Source organism: Notothenia coriiceps, unplaced genomic scaffold, assembly GCF_000735185.1.
Source record: "Notothenia coriiceps isolate Sejong01 unplaced genomic scaffold, NC01 NC01_scaffold00009695, whole genome shotgun sequence".
In the NCBI taxonomy this organism is placed as follows: Eukaryota; Metazoa; Chordata; class Actinopteri; order Perciformes; family Nototheniidae; genus Notothenia; species Notothenia coriiceps.
The window spans coordinates 287126-305708 of record NW_011342396.1 but is presented as its reverse complement, the minus strand read 5'-3'; the positions used below and the strand labels follow the sequence as shown (position 1 = coordinate 305708).

General features: G+C 41.6%; 1 protein-coding gene across 1 annotated transcript in view; it reads right to left on the bottom strand.

Annotated features, from left to right (window-relative positions):
* LOC104945552 (neuronal acetylcholine receptor subunit beta-2-like) overlaps positions 1 to 18583 on the bottom strand; it is a 42757-nt gene that overhangs the window by 20284 nt on the left and 3890 nt on the right. The window lies entirely within an intron of this gene.

The following is an 18583-nucleotide window of genomic DNA, read 5'->3' as shown; positions in this document are numbered from 1 at the left end:
GACTTTTAATAGATCAAGTTAGGGAAAGAGTAATGTCTTTGTGTAAGTACATTTAAAAAAAAGGGTCTCTCTATTGTATCTGTATGTTTATTTAATCAAATAACATACTGTATAACTTATATAATATATGAGTAACTAGCTTTTATTGAGTCAAATGTTAAGAAAATAGGTCCTTTTTAATAATATTTTTTTGAGTTTATGAGACCATTTTTCAGATATTCTGAGAAGCATTACCTCAGCCTCTCCTATTTCTAATATTGATATGGAGGGGAAAGACTGAACGAACACTTATCTACTTTTGCAACAATTCCAAAGAGTTTTATGATTTGGATTTTCCGATTAGCAATCCTCATTTTTCATTTGTGCTCAGTAATTACTAGTAAATGTGCCTTTCTATCTGAATAAATGCCTTTACCATGTGGGAAAGCATAGCCGGGAGCACCTTTAGTCAATACAGACGGACAGATCAATATGTGAATGGTCCTTTCATTATTCATCTAATGCGTGTTGGTTTTACATGCAAGACGCAAAGCGAAGGAGCATAAAAATAGTATATCCTATAACACAGTGCTTGTATCACTTGCAGCACCCTCATTATACATGTATGAGAAATTAACGACAAAAAGCAATACACCATGCATTTAAAATGTTCCATTAATAAGTTGTTAAGACTCTGCAGATGTTGTTATTTCTCCACGTAAATCATATATAAAAGATAATTGTGTGTTTCACATCTAGATCAAAAGCCTACGCCAATATTCAACTGCTGCTCCACTCAGTTGAAATGTTTTTTATTCATTTCTTCTCTCATGGATTCTGACCTATTGCTGTAAATCATACTGCGCTTTGAGCTTGTTGATGTGTGAAAACTTTCAACAAAAAGCTTCATGAGACCTCTATAGTTTGCACTGCTACTAGCTTTTGATGGGAACTACATCAATTATGCATGAGCTGAGCATTAGGGCTGAATTTAAACCCCAGTGTTATACACCAGCGCCTCAAGATATCTGAACACACAATCAATAATTCTCCATCAGCCAGAGAGGCTTCGGAGAGGCCCACACAGTCTTCTTTGAAGCAGCCTGACAAGTTAAACCCGGTCCAGGTGTCTTTTCTACTAATGGCCACCCTCTCAGGACAATAAGACAGGTGCTGTTGTAAAGTCTTATTTTAATGTGACCTAAGTGTATGTTATGGGGGACAATTTTAAAATTAGTTTTGGTGTTAGATATTGTTTGTTGAAATTCTCTTTGAAAACAGCAGCAGCTTAAAAATGTAAGAAACAAAATCCTTATCAGTTCTTAACGGTTTGAAAAGGATATCAGCGAGGATTGGCATGAATTCACTTTATATCCTTGATTGTTTCACTCAGGATGTTATCTCCTCTTTTCTCTTTCCTGTTTTTTTTTGGGAGGGGAATTGTGCCCTTTGGCGATATTCACCAAAGGAGAACGAGTTAGAGATTTAGAACATTTGTGCTAATGAAGCGAGCCTCCTCTTTTTAATTCCTCGAACAAGCTATCGATCAATTAGCAACACAGCTACGTTTGCATCCCTCTGTGTCTCATTTAAACCTTGCTTTGATTGATACACTGATTCTGCCTACAACAAAAAGCCATTCCCATGGGAAGTGAGCCAAAGACTTGCAATACTAGCCTAGAAACATGAAAAGCTTTTTTTTCCTCCGATTATTTGAGTCTCTCTATGTCAATCTATCTGTGTGTCTCTGTTGCTTTCTTTCAAGACTTAAGGTAGTAGTCACATCTGGAGGGGAGGGTTACTCATGTGGTGCAACTTGGAGGCAATATACGAGACTGCTGCCTGAGAGACACAGGGTTAGGAGCATGAAGATTGATTTCTCTCTCTTCCATGTCCAACTTCAAACTGCATGTATGTGTTTGTGTGTGTGAGAAAGAGAGATAATACAATGTCTTTAAAGAAACTGCATATAAGTATTTCCTTTCGATTGAAACACAAAAGGCTTTACAGGTAGAAATGTTCCACACACCGTACCAAGGTCTACCTGAGACATGTTGAACAAAAATCAATAAATGAACCCACAAGGACTGGAAGGCCATTGTGAGGATCCAATAACAAAAACTACAGGTAATAGAAAGGAGACCATTTAGAGGAATTCTGGGATTGTCAAGAATGAGCTTCGCTTGCTGCTATCCATCAAATGGGCATTTATCTCACGGATTAGAAAAGGAGACCCTGCTTTCTGCAACCACACATTGTGACCTATTACTTACTTGAATGGACACATTGTCACAACTTTGAGGCATTAATAGCATCTTATCTTGAGGACATATCACAGGTCAGCATGCTGAACATTTCTCTGGATGATTTGTTTTTGCTGTCTCTTCTGCAGTCAGAAAAAGACCCACCAAGGTCAACAGCAAAGACTGGACACACAATGTCATACCAGCATGATGCAAGTATCTGAAAGAACGCTCCAGCAACAGGACTAAAGGTCCCTTTCGGACACCTTTCAGCACCTCTGTCGCAACAGCGTAAGCATCAGGGACAACTTGCCGGAGGAAGCAATTGGTGCTCTTTGGATTGGAACCTCCACTCTGTCAGTTGCTGGGCAGAGTGTTGTTATTCTTCAAGTAGTGAACGTGCATGTGTGTGGGTACAGTTATGTGAGTCAGACATTGGCAGACTACTAATGGCAAGACTTTAAAGCTTGAAGTCTTCCTTTTCGGTGTGTCAAAAATATTTTACTTCTGTCACAGTGTTAAAGGCTGACTTCACTCTCAAGTTGTGGCAGTTTATATTCAAACTGTTTACGTTCCACTGGATTTTGAAGAAACATAGGAGATTGTGTGGGTGATTTCTGTGAGTTAGGCTTAGATTCATGCCTTGTCTTGTCCGGTTGTGTTCTCTCCGCGGTGCATCTACACAGTATTGACCACAAGGGCACCCGCTGACAAACATGCAATGAATTGCGGTCAAAATGAATAGGTTGTGAGTCTGGGTTTCCCTCTTAACAACCATCGCTACGGAGACCGTGAAGTGAAACAGTCAAGTAACTGTCAGCCAAGACAGTGGAGCGAGGAAGAGAGAGCGAGATAGGGAGAGAAGAGTATATAAACAGTCTCCCTGTAACAAGTTTGTTTTTTCAAGGTGTCAGGTTCCATAGCCAAGTTTACGGTTATCTGTGAGGTCTATCCTGTTTAGTTTGGCATGCGCCAGGGCTGTGGCAATACATTTCACTGAATACTATGAACCGTTAATTAGGCTGGCAAATGGAGCTTGTAATTTGGCAGAAGCAAAAACCCACAGCTCTTTGAATTGCAGATATACTGCTACAGAAGCTGAAAGAACCTGCAACTGTTCTGATGAGGCTCTGATTTAAGTTTCCCGTGTGTGTGACTATCTGATTGTTGGATTGCGCACAAGTGTGTGGCGATGCATGTAGATATATAGTTGGTGTTTTTCTTCTTTTGAGGATCTGAAAGCTTCCTGGCAGCTGCTAATCTTCCACCAAAAGCAAGACTGAGGCTTTCACTTGGCACACCCCTCTTTTCTCTGTCCGTCTCAAATTGGATGGAAGTGAAATGGGCTCTTTTATGGTGAGCGAGTTTCTAGAAATGGCTAGACAATCGAGCGTGGCGGAGCATTGAAACAACTTGGAGGAGCTGTGATTTACTTTCATCTACATAAAATCACAGGGCTATTTGATCACAAGGCGAACCCACGCTGCATTCTGAATGAAACCTGACCGACAGGAGAGAGGTTTCATCAGCTGTTAGTGCTGTGGACTGTATGGAAAAGAAGAAATACGAGAAGAGCGGGGTGCAAATGAGACACGGGTGAAAATAGACGCATGTAAGTACAGGCTTATACTCTGCCCATCACTATGGCCTTTGGACACAATCTGAATGCAATGGAGAGGTTAGCAAGGTGGGACGTGCTGCTAGGAGCCCAACCAAAGGAAGATGTAGAAGACACACACACACACACAAACACACACACACACACACACACTCACACACACACACACACTCACACATACATGTAGACTCGGTGTACCATGGGATTCTACAACAGTACTACAGGATCAATTACTGGCTGGATGCTGGAGGGGTCATGCTGCATCGAGTGTCCAGGGAGCCAGGTCGATCAATGCGTACTGCAGAGGGGTTCAACATACCAAGCGCACACACACAGTACATGCTGGAAGCAGGCCTTATGTACCTACAAGCCAGTATACCATAAGTTGTTACTTATTTTGTAACAAGCCCTCTGCACATTGCAGATAACAAGAGCGACCACCCGTACATGTACACATACCCCTGTAATGATCTGTGAAAAGTGTGAAAGTAATATACAGGTCAAAGATTACACACACTGCCCACCCAGTGCAACACATAGACCATATCTCCAGGTGATGAACCCCACGCTAATTATGAATGTTTAGAGCACCACTAAACACGCCTGCAGAGAGGTCAGAGCCTATTCTTATGTTATATTGAGCAACGAAATACTACGAAGGGAATATAATGAAAGCCCCCTAAGGCACATTTGTAAATGTGATATTGGGTCAATCTAGATATAAAAATGACCTTAGATTGACTTTGATTGAAGTCAGACATGCTTTGCCCCAATGGTCAGAACCAACCAGCCATGCACCTGCAATGTCAGAGGGGACCAGCTCATTATTGATAATCTAATAATAAAATAAGAATTTTAAGAATCAAAGAGCAACCAAGTTTCTTTTAAACTCAAAACAGTGTTGTTTGTCAGGCTGTCAACCTGTTGGTTGGTTGGTCCAAACTGAAATACGTTGCATAGAGTAGAAGAAAATATGGTCTGGAGATTCATATTCCTCTGAGGATGAAGCCTAATGACTTTGGCAATCATCTGGGCTTTTATAGCGCCTTTCCAGTCCAAAATTTCTACATCTACATTATTTTTGACAAACATTTACGCTCCAGACAATCAGAAAATACCCTGTTGATCCCCTAAAATTCCCTATAGCCCAAGCGGCAGGTTGACATTTGTGGTTCAGAGTTAAATGTCTCAACAACTGTTGGATGGATTACCATCTAATTCTGTTCTCACAGTCTTTGTAAACTTTGGCAATGTCCAACCATTTTTAATCTTTTCATCGTTGGGTCATTTTATAATGTCAAAATCTTTATGGCAAAACAATCAATTGCAGGAATGAAATGTAGGAAATAAAATGTGCACCTACGTTTGAAACTTTTTTTTGTATGTCCTTGAACCCAACACAAATACATCTTGGTTGAGGGCATTGCACTTTTTGAGACCTCAAGCACTTTTCCTTTCACCAAACTTTGTTGTTTGTCCCCTAGAGTATCATGTGTAGAGCTCATAAGACAACACTTGACAAAGTGGGGAATAAAAGCTGGAAAATGATTGAGGATGCCAAGAAAGCCAGCCCTTCAGCGGTAATTTGATTGAGAGCACATACCCGCAGATTGATAGGCATGATTGTGGGGAGGGGAGAGGCGTGCAGGGAGAGTGCTGTTATCACATATTGGACCCTGTAACACTTCAAGGCCCATACACCTCTAATGAGGTGGAGCTGAGGCGGAAAGATTGGAGATAAAGCCTGACAGAACAGCAGCATTAAAATACTACAGACATTAGTTTGTGTCTTCGCATTTTGAAGGCTAAAGAATGTCAATGTTTGAATGTGCATTTTACTCAAATAGCCTATATTACTATTTGATTTTAACACATTTAAGAAATCCAAATAATTGTGGATAGTAAATTCAATCTGCCTTCAATTGTGTTATTTATTATTATGCATTATTTCAATGCTTTAATGTATTTTAGAAAATTCTCCTCAATCTCTACAGCTGCCTTTCCTCACATCACTTCATACCATCACCTTCCGTACAGCTTCTCCCTGTCATTTCTCATCTTTCCCAGTTCCTCTATTTTAAATGGCCTCTATTCACTTCCTTTAATTGGAGAGTGCAAGTTTTGTCACCATCTCATTAATGTCCAAGTCTTCGCACACGCAGGCAGTTCTGCTCCACTGCGCACATCTGTCCATGCTCATCCATGCAGCCACAGAGGTGTCAGACGCAGGAAGGCGCACACACACACACACACACACACACACACACACACACACACACACACACACACACACACACACACACACACACACACACACACACACATTTGCCCATATGCACATGGAAGGTATTGTCACTTTGGTTATTAAAAGTAAAGCTGGTCAGATTATGATCCCATTGAGAGAAAGAAAAGCTCTCTCGAGGTGAATGATAGCACATCACACATCGAGGAAGCTCCTGAAGAGATGGAGGGAAAAGAGAATTGACTAAAGGAGATGGGAAAGAGGTGTGAGGGTAGAGAAAGATGTGAGAAGAATGGAAGAGAGCAAGTAATGAATGATGATGGTGCCTATGTGTCCTGAATCACCAATCACAATAGAGTAATAGGAATGTTGTCTGAGAGCAGGCTCTCCTATACAAGGTCACGTGGAAATTAAGGAAAGAGTCCTAAGCCAAGAAATGTATACTCACACATTCAGGATTACATTAACAAGGGAAAAGGAGAGTTTACCTATATTATGGTTTAAAGTTTATTCACCTGTGAATTCATTCAGCTTGGTTATTATTGAAATTTGACTTTTCTGTGTCTATTTCTGCTGATAGTGTACAACATTAGAAATGTCTCTTGGCAGCAACCTTTGATGCCAAACAGTAGCTTTCACTTCTACCTCTTTGATATGTGTCAGTGTTGTAATTTGAAGATAACTATAGGGTATACAATCTTTTCTTCTTAATAGGCCAAGAAATATCAATGGACTTAATTGTAGGAGATTCTTAGGTAAATTCATAACCAGCAGCTTTTCACATCATTCGCAAGAAATAACCACATCTATTGAAGGGAAATGTATCGTGATAATGACATTGTAACCAGCCTGAGGCTGCTACATCAATTGTTTTTTAGATATTCAGGAAAACAGCGGTGAGAACACATCTGTTGTAAAGGGCATGGAAGTTAGTATGGTTAAACAATATATTTGTATATAATGAAAACTCTAAGAAAGCTATTTTCTCGGGTTATAAGTGAAATAGTTCATTTAGTTTGATAATGTTTAATAGTTATTAGATTGACCTTGTTGCTCTGCTTTGGTCTCCACCGACTCCATAGGGAAATATCTGGCTCTTTCGCTGCTTAATTACATATAGTCATTTGACCCATTGTTCATAAAGAAATATTGATTAGTTTGGCTGTAAGCACACATAGCCGCACAGTATTTTAGGAACAGAAAATAAAGCATATTGAATGCTTTACTTGTCGATACTGAAAGCATGTCCATGGAAAATTATGATTATTTGAAACTTTGCCTATACATGAATTATTTGGCATTGTCAAAGTGGTTGTTAGAGAAGTTTCAACATTTGCCCTAAATGTTTGATAGTTTAGCAGGATGTAAAATATCCCATTCTCGCCACTATAACAGTAACTTACATCACCTACACTGATGCCATCCGATATTGATCACTTTACAACAAGTGGCCCAGTGAAATGCATTTGTGCTCATAAATGTCACATTTTTCAGTGTGCCTTATACTTGATTCACATGCTACAAAGCAGAAAATTCACATATTAAAACCGCCCTTCAAGACTTTGGGACAGCCCATGTAATAAAGGATCCAAATAAAGCATTCCTGGAGGAAATCACAAGCATCCAGCTAGAGAGAGAGAAAGGCAGAGTGGAACTTTGAACATGTCAGCTGTTTTTTCAGGCCTGTCTCGAAGGAGAGGTTTATGTAAGTGGTTTATTGCATGCCTGCATCATGGGGGGGGACAATGGAGGAGAGACGCAGGGCATTTATGAGATTAGCACAAAGTAAACTTCTTCTTAGAATGATTTCCCCCTGCAGAGGACATCAGCAGTCAGCAAGAATAGGAAGAATAGAAAGAACGTGCCAGGGCGCTGGGTTCACAATCCGTTCAGGAATCAGGGAAAGGAGCAACATCCAAAGCACGGTTTAGGAATAAGGTCAGAATGTATTAAACGCTCTCGGGGGGGAAATGAGAAGAAAGAGCAGGCGACCGACAAATGTCTCACGTCTCCATTACCTTAAGTGCATGGTGACGCTGGAGGCAGAGCAGGTGAGAGTCATGTCACATGTACGACTCATCCCTGATGTTGGCACCCGCTCATTGACTTGCAGTACAAGTGTAGGGTTATCATGGCATTGTTTTTCAAGGGTACCAGGGTGAATTAAAGCAAAGGGCACAAGTTCACTTTGAGTACTAACTGTTTCCTCTGCCTTTTTATAGATGTTTTCCAGATAGACTCTCATTTCAATCGAGTATACCATGTATACAAAAAAGCCACTAAAGCTGTCGATTTGATACATGAATATAATCTCAATCATTTATAGAAAAATCCCCCAAATTCTATATTTAAGAAGACCAACATTTTCAAATAGTTTTTTGCATCCTGTAAAGGAAAATGCATTACACATGTGGTCACAGAAGTCAAAATCCATTCTCTGACTTGTTTTGGCGAAAGCAGGAGAAGCGTGTCGGTGTAACAAGCATCTGACCTGGTGATAAAGTATCAGGTGGGAAGTGGCACTACATCACTCAGAGGGAGACAAACCCAATCTGCCACTTCAGGTCCACTGCTTCCAGAGAGGAAGGGAGGGCAAACAACACACCCGGGAAGGAGTCAGCCTCTGCCGTCTCTGTCGCCAGTTAGCCATGCACAGCAACAGCTGGGCACTTTGATTAATTTGTCCAAAGGCAGTGATTTATTCGTTTGTAAGGGACCCGCGTGAACTCCACAATGGCTTTACACGGTGTGCATACAAAGGCAACATGCATTCCCGCTCGGACTCACTTTATATTTATACAAGTTTTTTTTCCATCTCGCTCCCTCCCTTCCCCTCGCTCCTATTTCCTTTGCATTAATCAGTTGTGACAGCTACGCAGAAGAGAGGGTTTAATGTGAATTTTTATCATGATTAATTTCATTTGAAGGAGGTATGTCTGATACATTTTAATGCGGTATCTGCTTTGATTTTTCCTTACATAGACTTCACTGTTGGTTGCCTCACCCCGTCCCAAAAACAGAAATTGAATACTCTCTCTTAAACTAGGATTTAGAAACAACACATGATGAATTTCATATTCAATATGTGAAATGCACTTTTTGCACTTGCACAGATATTATATGTCTGTAAGGAGGTAATCCCTTCGGTTGAAAGATCAAATCACAACAATTATTTCCAGTAGATTAGGAGCATTCGGAGAGAATATAAGTTTTCCTACAGCTGGTGCCAGAGTCGCAGAATGTGTTGATCATAGGAACTGATTTACTATGGACTCCACAGTATGTATACCACCTGTCAGAAGTAGTGCAAAAGAGCATGTGAATACCGTCCATTAACTCTAAAAGTAATCCTGTGATGGATAAACCGTCTCTACTAGGATAAACCTTAAATCACACGTGGTGTATGCAGTGTGTGTGAAGCTGCTGCGTATAGACAAAAGCACACCAACAGATCTTAACTGTGCCTTCCTCCTGCAGTATCTATCCCTGTTTCTCCTCTTCCCCATGCTCTCACACACACACACACACACACACACACACACACACACACACACACACACACATGCAAAGTGCTGACGCTGGCATTTCCTGCTCTGTGTTTTCACTCTCAGCTCTTATAATCTGTTTTATCTCAGGTGCTGCCAATAGCAGGTTTAATTAATGAGAGGATATTCCTAATGTAATTTAGCCAGCACAGGATTATAAAAGGACACATCACTCTGCAGCCTGCGAGGCAATGAGAGAGAGATACAGTGGATAGCGAGGGAGTGGTGGAGGGGGCAGAAAAAGAAAGTCGGAATAACTTTAAAACATGATCAGACCACATCACGGCTCAAAGGGCATTGGAAGCTGAAAATGAGTGCATACATCTTTACTGTATCTCTCTAATTGTTTGTGTATCTGTGTTTGTACGCGTGTCAGCAGCCTTACTTCAAGGGGTTAGGGATTTATCTTTGCGTACAGGGGGGAGTCCCATACTAATTAAGTCTAGGCCTATTAGAGTGAGCTCCTCAGCCTCAAGCATTACACTATTGTCACTCTCCATTCATCCTGAGAGCCAGAGAAGCAGCAGGCAGGGAACCAAAGAGACACCGGGTTGCTATTAAAATCCAGATAGCTGATGTCCTGTACACACCGCTGTATGGCTGGCTGCGTTTATGAATGGAGAGATGCAGTTGGCTGACTATTGGACTATCTGACTTACCAACAGGGAAGCACTCTCCTTTGGCTTTACAGTAATGCTCCTCCAAGGCCATTCTTTATGGAGCCTCTCGAGATGGTACATACCATAAACTATAAATAAGGAGTTCAATCAATTGGTCAAAAGCACTGGCGGGAGTCATTTTGCCATTACTGTACATCATTGCTAAATCTATGTAATGTGTGCATAAGATAGTTTTCTTAAACATATGTGGATATTTGTGGGATACACACACATAGTTGTATTGTTTTTTTGGGATGTAAATAGTTTTGTATTTGTGTATGTGTTTCTCTTGTAATCCCAATGAGATTTGTTTTTTTTATTTGCATTTTAAGAAAATATTCACAAAGCATACATAAATAAACACATCTAGGTAAATAGATTAACTACATAACAGATGACAAATCCGAAAATAAAATAATAGTAATAATAATATTACAAATAAAAGAATGGATACATTATTAATACTCAGGTATACATTCATTATATTCATTATATTGTTCTACATTTTCCCCACCTTTCCCAATAAGATTAATGGAATGTACAGTATGTAGTAGTTCATTAGGAAAGTCTTTAGGTTATTAAATGTAATTAAGAAAGAAAAGTATTCATATACAGTATATACTTATAGAGAAATGCACAACTTAAGGATTCTAACCTCCAAACTAATTCAGGGAAACGTCTACCCACGTGGACGAATGATAACTGTCGCCCAGCATGTGTTCCATGTATTACTTTCTGTGACATTGCTCAAGAACAGAAAGGCTTACTGTAATATCAGAGTTGACATAGATTTAATTAAGTGTCTGGACATGGACCTCAATTCGCATTTTATGAATGATATGTCCTTTGATGCACTTGGAAGAACTAAAGAGGTTATATAAAAGATAATGAACACATTATATTCCATGTGTGAAAGGAGGCTAAGCAGATGGGCTGTGTATGGTGACAATCTGACGATGTATGCATTAAGAGTGAGGATTTTGCACCTAGAAATCAGATTCACCTGTAGGCCTATTTATCACACATATGTTGGCAACATAACCATGCAGAAAAACGGTATCAACTGAACTAATGAGGCTTCATTTACCAGTTGGCATGAAAGACGGACATTATAGTTCATGCTTAAAGCTGATGCACATGCAGTGTTGGACCATAAATGGAATGTTTAGAAGATAGCTAGTTGTGTTATGCTGCTTTGAGAACTCATAAAAATATCCTGTACTGTATCAGACCTCTTTGAAGACACTTTTTATTGGTAAAACTAATCCATTGTTGTGTGTTTCTGCCTTTGTATCTGCGTTCAATGTAGAAGTGCTAAAGTTAACTTGATAGTGATGTCATACCAGTACCAAGTCTGCTTTTTAAGATCATCAAAGATATATAATTGTAAATCTAGAGTCACAAATATATTGAGAACAACCTAATGCACACCACGGTTACATTTTGCATATAAAGTTTGGTTTTCTCCAATAACATAATAGCTTACAGCCTAATGCCAATATACAGTCTGACTATAAAGTTTACATTTAAAATGTTAAAATTTGGCAGTTTTGTGGTTTATGCAACTATGTCTCACTCTGAGAAATGTCATTGCAGAAAGCTCGATTTGTTTTCCAGATGATTTGTAAAAGCTGCAACACATTCATTTCAAGCCACTTAAACATTAAAGGCTATAAAATGCCGCACACATTTGGAACATCATTTGAAGAATTTGGAGCGGCAGAGAATTTTGTAATTGGCAAGATTAATAATATTTACAGCGTTGAGATGCAAATCTCCCTTCGCAGGGCCCCATGAATAATTGAGTGCGAACAATCACTCTGAATAATTCATTTCTAAATATTCTTCAGTGTGTTTTTTATGACCAGAGGGCAAGCTGAGTTTTGTGACAGCAGCAATGTGCGGTGGTAATTACGCTGAGCGTCTGCGGACCATCTTAATTGCTGGGAGAAGTTCCTTCGCGCCAGCAGGCTTCTTCAGAAAGTAGAGATGGAGGAAAAAAGGAAGAGAATAAGGAGAGTGTAAACAATCCTTCTATACCTCTTTCTATCCATCCTCCCACTCATATCCTCTTACTATGCTTTCCATCACTGAGATTTCCTGTTCCAGATTTCCATGCCTGTGTTTGCTGCTCATGAGTAGAATATTGATGCTAATAGAATTAATTACTAGTGGTGTGTTGTATTTTCTTTAAATATGTTCATCCTTACAGCAGGCTCTGTTGGAGGGGGGGGGAGGAGGTTAGCGCTGGGAGAGCACTGCAGACTTTGAAGGAGGTGGGTAATTTGAAAGGGAGCTTTAAGGAAGAGATAAGTTGATGTGTGCACCGAGGCCTCCAGACCTCAAGGACCTACTAGGAATACGGCGCTCCTGATTAAAATCACAGCTATCATTAAAGCAGCGCCCAACTCTCCGTTTTTAATTGAGGGTTTTAAAGACACACTGTGACTTGACTACAAAATGCAGAAAAGCAGAGGGCTGAACCCAGAGGCGTTTTCTCTGTGCTTCCAGCTGCTCAAGCCACTGGTGTTAATGATGGTTGCCTTTGCTTTTAAGGCCACTGGTGTTAATAATAAATACACCAATTACTTTTACAAAATAAAAAACATGTTAAATACCACGTGAGATCTGTGCACAAACATCTATGCAAAGTTGTTTTATTTACTCCGGATACTTTTTTTCTGCAGGTGTTGCACCCAGTTTACAAATGTTCTGATTTATCATTGTTGTTTTTTATCTTACTTTACAACTTTATGAATGCAATCACTGCACAACCAAAATCCCCCCCCTCCCCATAATAACTCAAGCCTATTTTTCTTCACTGCGATCCCCTGAGATGTTGCCAGTGAGACATACGAGATGGTCTCTTTCATTGGCTGTGGCGTAAACTGAAACAGGATGTCAGGAGTATTGCCGACAAGCAAGCACTTTGTAAAATGTTATTATGCCTTGATAGATGATTTGCACCTGTTCTGATTACAACCATAAAACACAGTTCCAAGCTTCATCATCCATCTCTTGAAGCGGAATATGTTTGGCGCTTAACTCAAATCCCCTATTGTGAGATAATAACACAACAAAAGATTGTGTGCTTGGGAGCTTTGGCAGGATTTAAAGTTTTTTTTGGCGAGATAGATGACCTGTTTTCTGCTGTCTTCTCTTGTTAATTACCTCTAACAACAGCACGGGTGTACTCTGTCAGACACCCAAAGCCATACTAACACCCTTTGGCATCTCTCATTGCCTTGTCTCGTCTCTCTTCCCCTATACTCTCTTATTCCATACTTTTGCAGTGTAGCCAGAAACGTAACCAGGGGCCTCACTGCCCAGCTATCGATCTGCGTGTCGTAATGATGGCTGAGAGATTGCCTGCGCCGGGGAGTGATCTGGGAGCTAGTGCAGGATTAAGGGAAGGCATGGATTGCTATTGATTTCTATCTGATACAATCATTTCATTTGGGCTCAAATCTTCTTCCTGGTACATTGTGATCCAATCCACATCGGAGATCTTTTAATTCACCCCCCCTCCGCTGCTCCCTTCAGAGGATCCTAGAGCTATAACATACCACTCTACTAACAGGGTTAACACCTCCTGTTGTTCTCGCCATTACTACAAAACTTATTAATTAAGGCCAACACCGAGAACTAAGACCCCAGGGCCCCACCCCCCCTGATACGTAGACCTGAGATGAAATGAGGTCTCAAGGAAGATCACAACTTGACCAGCCGACGGTTAATATAGCTATGCCCTGCTGTAAAAGATTAGTGAATAGCGGGGTCATTTACTATAGGCGCGTTCACACCAAGTACTTTTCCCACAAAGGTTCCTTAGAACTCTTTAGTTCTCATGAATTAAGTACAGATCGCGTTCACACCGGAAATTAGTTCCTGGGGGTGGATTAGGCAAATTAAGCCGCTGACGTCACTTCTTCTTCTTCTGCTTTGGGTTTACTGGCAGACCGCAAACAACTTCACGGCGTATACTGCCGCCCAAAATCCCAGGCCGAAAGTCCCCGGAGTTAGGGACTGGCTTCAGTAGAAGCTGCTGGGACTCCCAGCAGCTTCTACTGAAGCCTTCCGAGTAAACGGCCAGAACGCCGACACCTCCTCATCTCCACCGCTCCCATGTTTTATTTTGTGTTGTCATAAGTTAGTCTCTCTGCGTTTCTGCGCTGGGCTAGACTAATGCTAATGCTAATAATGCAACGCGAGGATAATAAAATGGCGGCTTCACAAAGGTTTTTGGGAGTTTGACGGGGCGTGGTTTGCATTCCGCCCAGCCAATCAGACACAGGAACCTTTTTCTCCCACGAAAGTAACAGGGACTGAAAAGGGGGTAAAAAAGGTTCTCTAGAACTAATTTAGTTCCTGGGACTTTTTGGTGTGAACGCAACTAAATCGTAGTTCTCAGGAACCTTTGTGGGAAAAGTACTTGGTGTGAACGCGCCTTTTGATTGATTGTTTTGTGTTGAGAATGTACCATTTTCCCGCAGAAAATAAGCCCAATTTATTGAACAACAAGTGTCTCATGGGTGAGTGTTTTTAATTTGTCGTTTCTGCTGATGAGATGAATCACTGTCACTGGATTAATGTCCTCAGCTATGCATGCATGGGGACCTTTTAACACTTGCACGCATCGTACAGTGTGAAATCATATGTCACTGATGCTCCTCTGTGATAGATAAATGAGGAAGAACGTACTTGATAGGAAACATCCTTTTATAAAATGTGAGCTGTAATTCTACGCCTCAGACCAAGTGGTATTGCTGTTGATGCCGCAGCACACCCACGCTTATCACCTAAATGAGTGTGGATGGATTTAATCAGCCCAAACACAAGCTAATATTATGTTTATCCCTTCTACTTTTCTCTCCAGACTTATGGTGGCTTATTATCTCCACCTCTGCACTTCTGGGTTGATGAGTTTCACATACAAGTATCATGCTGACACAGATATGCTTTGTACGGGGCTTGTTTCCTAGCATGCTCTTCAATTAGTCCAATTTATGTAGCGAGGCCCGGATTCACCTTCAAAGCAGGGGAGCAAACAGCAAGGCTTCTATTGATTTGGCCCTGCTTTTCCTCTCGGCCATTGATTAAATCTCCGGCATTATTTGCTGTACAAGCCAGGGGGACGGCGTTATTGCTCCGCTCTGCCGTTACCTGTCAGTTTCCAGCTCTGCTAGACGGGGAAATAAGGGCACCAGAGGTAAAAGAGAGGGATGAGATGAAGAACAAGAGCATCCCCCACTTTTCTCTTCCCCCTATTTTTTCTTTTTATAACTACAGGGACAGATTTGTCCCCTAATGAAGGTCTCACCACGGAAACGAGAGTGGTCTATGGGGTCACAGGGGTTCCTGGAAACGCCCTCTTATCCCGTGCCGGCTTACCCCGACAGCCACTGGGGATGTCAGTGCCCCAGTCCAAGTGTTTGACCCCTCAGATTGATTCATCGTAATCAACTGTGGACCAGGAAGAATCCGGAGGATGCCTGTGTAGTGGGGAAAGGCACCTTGGGACCATACAGACAATCTCTAGACCCTCCATCAATTTAAACATGACAGGAACCAAAGACGGAGCGACAGAGAGCTGCTGCTAGTGAGGGTGAGAGAGTGGGGGGCTCAGGCGGTGAGCAAGCTGGAGAAGGACAGATGAATGTGTATGTGTTGGTGTGTGTGGATAGGTGGTGATAGTGGGATATAGGACGGAATATGGTCCCTAAGGCCAAGACCGTTAATTAGCTTTGTGAGAAAACCATCACACTAACAAGCCAAACAAACTTATTAGACGACTCCCATTATCCTTCCCCTTCTCCCAGGGCCAGCGCTAAAGTGGCAGTTTGAGAGACAGCTTTTCTTCAGCTGCTATTGTAGATTTACACCTTTGCATGTTGATTCTGGTCAGGCACAGAGAACACCCAGAAACTCTTTTTCCCCTTCTGGATGACTGCCCTCGTGTGGAGCGATACTCACTCTTTCACAGAACGTTCTTTTAGATCACCTCTGTTTTTGTTTTGGCAGTAGATGAGACCGGTTCAATTATGTGTTAGATACAAAGGGAAATGATTCCACAAGCACTCCTTCTCACTTTTCTTCAGGCATGACTGCACCACTGGCTTTATGTCACTGGTGTATAGTACAATCCGGCGATAAAAATGAGCTTGGCGCGTAAAGTAGCATCTGCCCACGCAATCTACACAACACTGAGTGGCCGGTCTTCAGCAGCCACTGGAAGCACAAACACACTCCCCTGTCCTAACAGAGCTGCAGCAGAGTAAATAATGCTCAACATAAATCCTAAAGGAAGGGAGTGGATCACCAAATGTGGACTCAACTCTCAGCAGTCGTGATTTGAGCATTTATATGCTAACCCATAAATTGCATGAAAAGTTGGCCTCTGCATGCATAAACACACACTATCTCCCATGTCAGTCTATCACTCATACACAAAGTCACATAAAACCGCATATTTAGAGGTGTATTTATCTAAGTGTATTACCAACGTCAGCGCCATGGTCTCATGTTAAAGCACATGTAGTCTGGTACCAACGGCATATGGACGCAGGGGACGATATGTCTTGCTCAACATAAAGAGGCCACGGTGTAGAGTGAGAGCAGATGCAGTTCTCCAGGGGTGTGGCTGGCACCGGGCTGCTTTCCTTGGCCACTGTCCATGCACTCCCACTGGTGCCGGACTGTAGGAGATGCCTTTAATATGGCTTTAAGTCCCATTGAACAGTGGGGAACCCAGGGATCCAATTTAATACCAGCCAGCTGCCCAACTCGCCTGCTCACGGTCTGCCATATGTACGTCTTAGTGAGAGTGAGTGTGAGCAAGTTGTGTGTCTGTGTGCATGTTTTAATGATGCATGTATGAGTGTGGAGTTGATGTAAATGTGTACAGGAGTGTTAGGAGTTCTTTTTAGTCTGAGGATTTACAATGCAAAAACATTGTGTAATGTAGAGAATTGTGATCGTGTAATGTTTGAATTTAAAACAGCACACCATCTGGACACTTTTTCAAAACCTAAAATCTGGTTATTTCAAATTACGTTTTGACTCAAGATCTAAGGTGATAAGAAAGTTCAGAATTGCTAAGTTAATCAGCTTAGTCCAATAATGTAGTCCAATAATAGTAGTCCAATAATGTTTAGACATAGACAGAATATTTCTGAAAAATCTAAAGAAGATACCTCAAATAGTGCTTGGCAGAATAATGTATCTGTGATAGGAAAAACAAAAATGTAGGGTGATCATCTCCAGAAAGAAGTGCCCTCGTTGCAGTGTAAAAAAAAACAAGGAGGCCAGTTATGGCTCCAAAAAATGGATGAAATCACACTCCAAATATGCTCATTTTATCCCACGTTTCTCTCTGTTCTGGTGGGTGCGGTGTACAGGGCGGTATTAAAAAAATGTGGCATTCCAAGAACGGAAGGGCCCCTCAGTCTTCAAACTCCTTGGGCGAATAGCCAAATCCTGCTACCAACCTCCTCCTCTGAGAGCGGAGAGGCTGTGAGAGCTGAGGTTTGACATTGAGCCACTGGAGACCAGCTAGCCTAACCTCAACCCTGAACCCCAAACCACTGCAGGAGTCCTGCGGCCACCCTCGCTCAGAACACACGGATGACATTTACTGTGTGGCGGAATTCACTGCTCCCTCAGTGATCTCATAATCCATATGTTTGTGGACAAATGGGTGCGTGTGTGTAGTTTGGGGTCACCATTTTTACAGAGGGGAGCGAACTTTTTGCTACAAGCTTCATTATTTGTAGAGAGGTCCCGCTTACAAAGGCCCTTTTGACCAGAGCTGTGCCATCGTTAAAGTTTGCTGACTTTCACTAGTTCCACTGATTTAGACAAATACACAGTATGTGGAGAGGTGATGAAAGAAAATGAACAATTGCAGATAAATAGTTTGGGCTGTGTACGTATGTGTGTGTTTGTGTGTGTGTGTGTGTGAGTGTGTGCGTGTGTAGAGTAATGATGCGCTGTGTCTGGCCGTAGTCGCATCTTAATGATGGATGGTCGATTATAGAGAGATTTTCTTGCTCGTCCCAGGCCCAATGCGCTCTGTTATTAGCATGCATATAAATGGATCATACCCAGCAGCCTCTTTACTCTCTCTCGCTAACGCCATTAGATATGCAGCCCTGTCTCTCCATCAATAAGGCATAGTCATACTGGGAATTAATGTGTGTGTGTGTGTGTGTGTGTGTGTGTGTGTGTGTGTGTGTGTGTGTGTGTGTGTGTGTGTGTGTGTGTGTGTGTGTGTGTGTGTGTGTGTGTGTGTGTGTGTG